Raw genomic sequence first — 8872 nt, forward strand, 5'->3', positions numbered from 1 at the left:
GGAAAATAAATTTCTTATGCCAATGCCATATTATGGAGTCTCCGGACATCTTCGCTCTAAGTCATCCTTATCTTAAAGAAAAAACGAACAATTTTGAAAACAAATAAATTTGCATGTTTTCAAAAAACCAAGTTCTTACTACGAAAAGTGGTCCCACTACACGTCCCACTACACGTGGAAAGGATTATAAAAGATTTATCTTCAGATAATAAACATTCTTACGAACTTTGTATTTATCTAGGCAATACGTTGTAATAGACAAAATACATGAAAATCTAGTCTTCCGTTTTTTCCACATTTGTTTTGTTTTGTTCCCTTTTCAGGAGAAGGGACGTTTGATTCTTTTCAAAAATATCAATCATAATCAAACACGTATCAATAAACAGACTTTGTTTAAAGCACTATAATATTTGTATATGTTTTAACCAAAAACTGCGCATATAGAAAAGAAAGGTGGTAACATTTCGAATATTTAAAATTGTAGGATTGGATGCATTAGAGGTATATATGAATTCGAATATCACAGCAAACGTTGGCGACAAAGTAGAACTCAAGTGCCACTTTGTGTTAGAAGGTGATGACGTCATTACCCGGATTAATTTACAAGCCAGAGCTAGCGATGATTATGAGAACATAGCAGCATTTTATCCACCAAGTATTATCAAAGACCCATATTTAAACAGTGCTGGGCAGTATCTCCAAAATCATGTAACTCTAACGAACCTCATCAATTCAGAAAATGCCACATCCATGTTATTTAATTCAATTCAATCTAGAGATGACAAGGCATATAGGTGTATTGTAAAATATGACAGTGATGATGATCATAAAACCACAGCATCAGATCCAACAATGATAACTGTTAATTGTAAGTATTTCCAGCATTATTGGTTTTACCTGGGACTATTATACTAACAATAGTCCCAGATTATACCGAGATATTACTTTCAACCGAGTTGAACTTTAGACACATTAATATGCATATGTATATGATATCTAACTTAAAAACAATATTAATTGACGTGGTGCGTGTGTTAAGTTGAGTTTAATATTTTAAATCCAACAATACGTGATTCTAAATAATGACGTCATCAGGGACAATCGAGACTACATTTTTTTGGAAAGCTTAAACAGATAAAACGTTTGATTTTCATTTTGCTATCGAAAATGAGAATGACAAGAAATTAATTCTGAAAGAAACCGGCTTAATGTGTTATGTAATATCGTTTTGATATATTAAACCGACAATATCTTATTCTATTGTAATTTCATTTTGATATATTAAAACAAGATCTTAGTCCTGGGTTAAAGATATTACTTTATTTATATATTTCTGACATTCAATCAAGAACGAAAAGTTTAAAAAATGCATGGATAATATAAATTAGTAGTTTATACCAGTTTCTTTCCTTTTATTGCATCAAATGCATTTAGAAATTCTTCCATATTTACAAATTCTGCATTTTTGTCGAGTCTTCAACTTTTGTTGCAGAAAGCTCGACATATTGATAATGATCCGGCGGCGACGGCTACGGCGGCGTCCGTCGGCGGCGTTAGCTAACTTCTTAAAAGCTTTATATATTAGAAGGTGGAATACCTGAACGCTTCATACTTTGTATATAGATGCCTCATGTTACGAACTTTCTTTCAGTCACATGTCCAATGTCCTTGACCTCATTTTCATGGTTCAGTGACCACTTGAAAAAAGTTCAGATTTTTTTTATGTTAAATTCTCTCTGAATATTATTAATAGGATAACTATATTTAATATGTGCGTACCTTGCAAGGTCCTCATGCCCGTCAGACAGTTTTCACTTGACCTCGACCTTATTTCATGGATCAGTGAACAAGGTTAAGTTTTGGTGGTCAAGTCCATATCTTAGATACTATAAGCAACAGGTCTTGTATATTCGGTGTATGGAAGGACTGTAAGGTGTACATGTCCAATTGACAGGTGTCATCTGACTTTGACCTCATTTTCATGGTTCAGTGGTTATAGTTAAGATTTTGTGTTTTGGTCTGTTTTTCTCATACTTTATGCAATATGTGTACTTTATTTGTTGTATAGAATGATTGTAAGGTGTACTAGTCTAGCGGACAGATGTCATCTGAACTTGACCCCATTTACATGGTTCAGTGGTCAAAGTTAAGTTTTTTGGGTTTTGGTCTATTTATCTAATACTATATGCCATATGTCAACTATATTTGGTGTATAGAAATGTTTTATGATCTTTATGTCAGTGGCGTAGGTTTTATTTGACCTTGACCTCATTTTCACGGTTCATTGCTCAGTGTTAAGTGTTTGTGTTTTGGTCTATTTTTCTTAAACTATGAGCAATAGGGCAACTATATTTGTTGTATAAACGAATTGTTAAAATGTCTACCTGGCATGGTTCATCTGACCTTGACCTCATTTTCATGGTTCATTGGTTAATGTTTAGTTATCTTGATTAATGTTAAGTTTATGAGACAGTTGTAATGAAGCTTTATATTTAGGACTATCAACATAATATGACCGGACAATTTGGACTGTGCAATGAAATTTGTTTTTAAACAACATTTTATTAATTCAATTGTTTTAATGTATATTTAGGTTTTGCATTTATTTTATCATTCTAGACTTTGTCGTAAATTTAGGCATAAGTGTTTTTACACGGATTATGTGTCATAATCTTGGACAAAGGTCTTAAATACATTTACTCTATTTATCTCATTATTTATTCTCTGTGACAGTTTAGACTATAATTTGCAAAAGCCTGTTGGACACTAATTACTCTTTTAATTGTTATTTCTAATTTGTCATCTGTTAATCTGCTTAATCCTTTAATTGCTTTTGCTTATATATATTGTTATTGTTTGTATGTTACATTACATTTAGTTTGGAGTTTGTTGTTCGGTCTTGCCGGACTGCTGAAACAAAAGTTTAAGGAGCGAGTCTTCCTTCTTGATTTACATATAGTCGAATAGCCATTTCACCCGGCTATATCTGGTGTTAGGACATCCGGGCAGCGCATCTATAGGATACCTTGTTCTACCTGTGAAGCTGACCCCTAGCAAACTGAAAATAGATACGCAGAAAACCAGAAATTTTGGCCAAAACTGGAGATACCAGATGCCTGATCATAGAACTACCTGTCAGACTAGAAACTTTCAACATATGGACAACTGCCTATGTAAGTTTTGTGGAAATACTGTGAACAATCAATTTCATTTTAGACAATATATAGCAAAATGACCATTTTGCTATATGTGCAGAAATTTTGGACATTTCGCCAGAATGTGTAACTTTCACAGACGACCGGACGTTAAAGTTGTTAATGTTAAATTCAAATCGAAATTAAGGCGCGACGGGGAAAGAATGAGGACATTCAAAGAACAAAAAGCTATGTCAATTTTTCCATGTGCGGAACTGAACACAATAGAACTGATCGACTTCTTTCCAACCTTAAATTATGATAGAGAATTTATAGATAACGTTAGACTCAGGTACGACCGAGTGCATTCAGAAAGAGTAAAATTTGAAATCAAAAGTGTTCATTACGAAAAGAAATTTAAAGAGCTGAAACAAGAGCATAAGAGTGTGGTTCGCAATCTAGAAAAACTTCAAAAACAATGTGCAGATAATAAAACAGAAATGGAAAAATTACAGGAAAGCATTACTGATCTTAAAGGGGCTAATCTTCGGATTTACGATCAAAGATGTGAAGCAATCAATCGACCAGCAATACCAGTTACAACGCGATAAAGAACATATGCAGGATCGAATCATTAAACTAGAAGACGAATTGGACAATATTCGGAAAATTACAAGAGAAGATAATCATTCAAATCAAAACTATCGATACAGAGGACGTTACAACCATAGAAGAAACTTTCGGAACAATTTCAGATGAATAGTAAGACCCGGGACGTGTCTTCATCGGCCGCTGGAATGTATGACCGGACAATTTGGACTGTGCAATGAAATTTGTTTTTAAACAATATTTTAGTAATTTAATTGTTTTAATGTATATTTAGGTTTTGCATTTATTTTATCATTCTAGACTTTGTCGTAAATTTAGGCATATATATTTGTATTCTTTTACAATTTTTAATGTCGATACAATTAACTGTGAACTTGAGATTTGTTGGCATTCTGCCACTCGAAAAGATCAAAACTTTAGTTTTATTTGTATTTATTTTCATTTTCCATTCTTCACAATATTCGTAAAATGTATTTAACATGTATTGTAGATCAGTGCTATTTTCTGCTAATAAAACAGTATCATCTGCATATAAAAGTAAAAATAATTTCAAAAATACTGTCAGCTCATTTTCGATTTCTTGTGATATAGATTTTAAGCCTGTTATCTTTTTCTTTTCAAAAAAAGTTTGAAGATCATTTAAGAAAATAGAAAACAAAGCAGGTGAAAGGTTTTCCTCTTGCCGAACCCCCATCTCACAAGGGAAGAAATCAGATTTCTTACCCTGATGTATAATACGAGATTTGGCATAATCATACATACTCTGAATAACATGAAAAAATTTCCCATTTACTTCATTCTGCAATAATTTGAACAGAAGTAAATTTCGCTGTAGAGAGTCAAACGCTTTTTCAAAGTCGATAAAAGCACAATGTAACTTTTTCTTTCCCAATTTTAATAATTCAAATAAAATATGTATAGTAAAAATATGTTCAGTCGTAGAATAATCCCTTCTGAAACCTGCTTGGTTTTCATTTAGTATACATAATTCATCAAGATAATTACATAATCTTGTGTTCAATATTGAGGTAAAAAGTTTACCCAGAGTAGACAATAACGTTATAGGCCTATAGTTTTGTGGATAATTTTCAGAGCCTTTGTTTTTAAACAATGGAATTACATTTCCTATTAACCATGCCTCAGGCAACAATCCTGTGTCAAAAATAAGATTAAATAAACACACATAAACATCAATAAAAAATTCAATAGACGAGCATATATACTCATTTACAATAAGATCATCACCAGGTGTCTTATTATTTTTCAGGCTTTTTATGGCCTTCAATATTTCATCTTTAGTGATACAAGCATTAAGAAATACATTTGATGAATTTTCTTTAACATCATTTTCTAAAATGTACCGATCTCCTGTTTCGTTATTTTTATTCAGATCCTTAAAAAAAGAAAACAAATCTTCAATATTAATATCATTTTTTTTTTCTTTCGTTTACCTCGATTTATAATTTTCCAAAATTCTTTCGGTTTTTTTGATCGCATCTTTTTCATTTTTGAACGTAAATCAACGTTAAATGATCTAATACTTTTATCCATAGTCTTTTTATATAGAGTCTCACTACGTCTCAAACGTTCCTTGAATATACGTGAACCATATCGTTTATATAACCTTTTTGATTTTCTAAACGCCCTCTTTTCCCGGCGGCATTCTGTGTTAAACCAATCACGGTGATTTTGTTTCCCTCCCGTGTAATCAAATCCATAAGTTTTCTGTACGAACTCCCAAATGTATTTCTAGCAGAATTGAGTAAAACATCTCTTATTTCATTTACAATTTCATCAATAGTATTTTTATCAACATTTTGAACATTTTCAGTTTTTGTCATAATAAAAGATAACAATCGAGATATACTTTCTTTGTCAATATTTTCTTTATATTCATTTACTTGATCATGATTCTATTTTCCAATATATGTATTATTTTCACCCATTTCTACATTTATATTTACATTTGATTGCTTAGTATTACTACAATTGAGTACTAATTCGAGTGGACAATGGATATCAGAATATAGACTGCTAAATGGTAGAACCTCAAAATTTTCTACTAGATACAGTACATCTGCAGTACTTATTGCATAATCTACAACACTTGTATTCTTGCTCGTAGGTTTACCTACTTCATCATTTCCTATCCGACCATTCATTATATACATGTTGTTATTCTTACAAAATTGTATAAGTTTTCTACCATATGTGTTTACATTTAAATCAATACTGTGTCGTTTTCTTTGAATACCCAATTTATCTAAGATATCAACATTACTAAATTCTTAATATCAATTAAATTCTGTGCTAAAAAATCATCTGTGTCTACTAAATCATTAAAGTCTTGTAAACTCGCTGTTCTACTATTAAAATCGCCTAGAAGACAAATATACACGGATTATGTGTCATAATCTTGGACAAAGTCTTAAATGCATTTACTCTATTTATCTCATTATTTATTCTCTGTGACAGTTTAGACTATAATTTGCAAATGCGTGTCGGACACTAATAACTCTTTTAATCTTTTAATCTATTGTTATTTCTAATTTGTCATCTGTTAATCTGCTTAATCCTTTAATTGCTTGTGCTTATATATATTGTTATTGTTTGTATGTTACATTACATTAAGTTTGGAGTCTGTTGTTAGGTCTTGCCGGACTGCTGAAATAAAAGTTTAAGGAGCGAATCTTCCTTTTTGATTTACATATAGTCGAATAGCCATTACACCCGGCTATAATAATATCAATGATTAGTAAAGATGGCGAGACATTTCAGCGTGTGCACTCTTGTATATTTATATATATATTAAAATGAAAATGAATTTCATTGACCGACACTTTATTTCATCTAATAAAAGAATTATTCACTAATTTATTTCATTATTGTAGCATTGGTAGATCCTGATTGTGTTGCAAAAGGGAATGACGGTGATTGTAAATTTTACAAATGTTTCGAAGGGCAGAGACAATGTGGCTCTGATGGGATTCTTCTCGGCTTTGGCTACAACTCCTGTAAAAGGTTTGGTCAATTCTACAGTAGATTTACAAAGAGGGGAAAAGCATGGATTGACTGTATAAAACCGTGCATAACAAAAGCTCTGGTTGTGAAATACAACGAAAGTTTGGAAGCAGGACAGAACTGTACTGAGCTGCAGACCGAAACATTTGAAGCACAAGAGACGTGCTATCAGGATTGCGGCTTCTGTGATGTCTATTTACCTAACTTTAAGCAAATACGTAAAGTTGTAAGCATCCCAGATTCTGCTTCTGACGACGCTTTGAAACAAGTCGTAAAGAATGAAATAGAGTGCGTCTCTGATTTGATTGGTATTGATTTTATAAAGGACTAAAAATAACATGTATAAAACAATAAAAAAAAACTTGACGGCTTTATTTAATATACAAAAGAAGAACAAATGTATCTAATAATATGGTACTTATATATAATAATATAATTACTGTTTATACAAACAGACTTCCAGCTTACACTTAATAATTAATGTGATAATAAAGATGCTGACATTATGGATACTTTTAATTAACATACACAGACCACTTGGTTTATCTTGAGGTTAAATCCCTGGCATTTGACACTTTGAAGCTACAACTGGAATCTCACTAGGGGCACACTTTAATCTTTTCTTAATCAGATACATGTCATGAACAATCACTGTTGGTGAAGAAATGCAGATTATGATACCAGATCTTATAAAAATTAATTACACAACAATTAGTATATTATCTAAAGGTCAGTGAGGCCAGACTCCTCCCACTGTTGATTGATGTACCCTATTTGTGTGTGAAGCCATATGCATGGTCTTTGTATAATCACTTTCTTGGTTCATAGCAGGCTTGACTAGTTGATATAGTTTTACAGTGCTATTATTTAATTTACCGCCCACCATCCACCTTCCTAACACCTTCAATAATGTTTCATGACAAGGGAAACATCTCAGTTTTTACTAGTGATATATATTTCATTTTATTAATTTCAATTCCTTGATAGCATTTTATCACTGGTTATTTCTAAAATTTCATTCATCCCCAAGCATTTCGGGGGGAAATTTTATCAAATTTATTCCAGCGCCAGTTTGATAGACCCCTGCTACTCTACTAGCACATGGGCTATCCCCATGCAGACCTTGCACACACCGGCTGCAGATGAGACGCCTAGTCTCATCACCTAAGTGGAGAACCCTCGCTTCACATTCCCCGGCTTGCGTATTGTCGTGCATGCAGGTTCTTCCTTACACTGGAAGTTGCAAGCTGATTTGCTCAGGCAGGAACTCAAAATTGTCTTGTATGCTGAGTGTTTCCCTAAGACCAAAACCAGATTGATTAATTGTTTTTATAATAAAATTATTATTCATTCTTATATATCTTTCTGCTTTCGGACAGTATGATTTGCTAAGACCATGTTTTTGGTTTACACACAGATACCCCTTATGTTACATTTGGTATTGTTTTTTCGGAGCTTGTATTTGCTCAATTACAAGGATGAGATCTGGACTTTAATTGAGATTTGCTCTATTATGATAGTTTTACTTTGAGTAAGTGTAGGGTCAAGACTTGCTCATTTTATACAAACAGAAGAAAAATTTTACCTGAAAAGTTACACCTGTTAAAATATAAGTTGATGTGATCATTAAACATTTCATTTTATCAATGGAAGGCTTGCATATTGATGCCTTGATCTTTGGAAAAGGTATTAAAAAATTATGTCTGTAGAAATTTAGTAAGCCTGCCACTGGTGACCTGGAATGTTTTGACCACTGACACTAGAGGCATAGACAAGGAGTATTGGCAAACCACTCACTACAACAACTATACAAATATACAACATCATACTAAGTACAGAAACAATATTCCACTTTATGAGATTCAATAAATATACAACATTACACTGAGAAAAAATAAATATGAGACTACAGAAAAGAATAACAATATGAGACAACAGAATACAAACTTGGCTTGTTTGTATAAAATAAAAGAAATATAATATTAGCTTTATTATTTTCCAACGCTGCAATTTTCACAAAATATATCAATGCTACCACCTTGTCGCACAGAAAATGCGGGATAACATCATTAAAGGTTTTAATACGGTTGGTAAATGTACGAGTCCGT

General features: G+C 32.3%; 1 long non-coding RNA gene across 1 annotated transcript; it reads left to right on the top strand.

Moving 5' to 3' along the window:
- Positions 1-362: 362 nt before the first annotated feature.
- Positions 363-8118, top strand: LOC143044580 (uncharacterized). Its single transcript, XR_012968721.1, has 2 exons — positions 363-868; positions 6635-8118. It is a non-coding gene; the product is annotated as an uncharacterized LOC143044580 (long non-coding RNA).
- The last annotated feature ends 754 nt before the right edge of the window (positions 8119-8872 follow it).

The sequence above is a fragment of the Mytilus galloprovincialis genome, chromosome 9 (assembly GCF_965363235.1).
Source record: "Mytilus galloprovincialis chromosome 9, xbMytGall1.hap1.1, whole genome shotgun sequence".
NCBI classification, from domain to species: domain Eukaryota; kingdom Metazoa; phylum Mollusca; class Bivalvia; order Mytilida; family Mytilidae; genus Mytilus; species Mytilus galloprovincialis.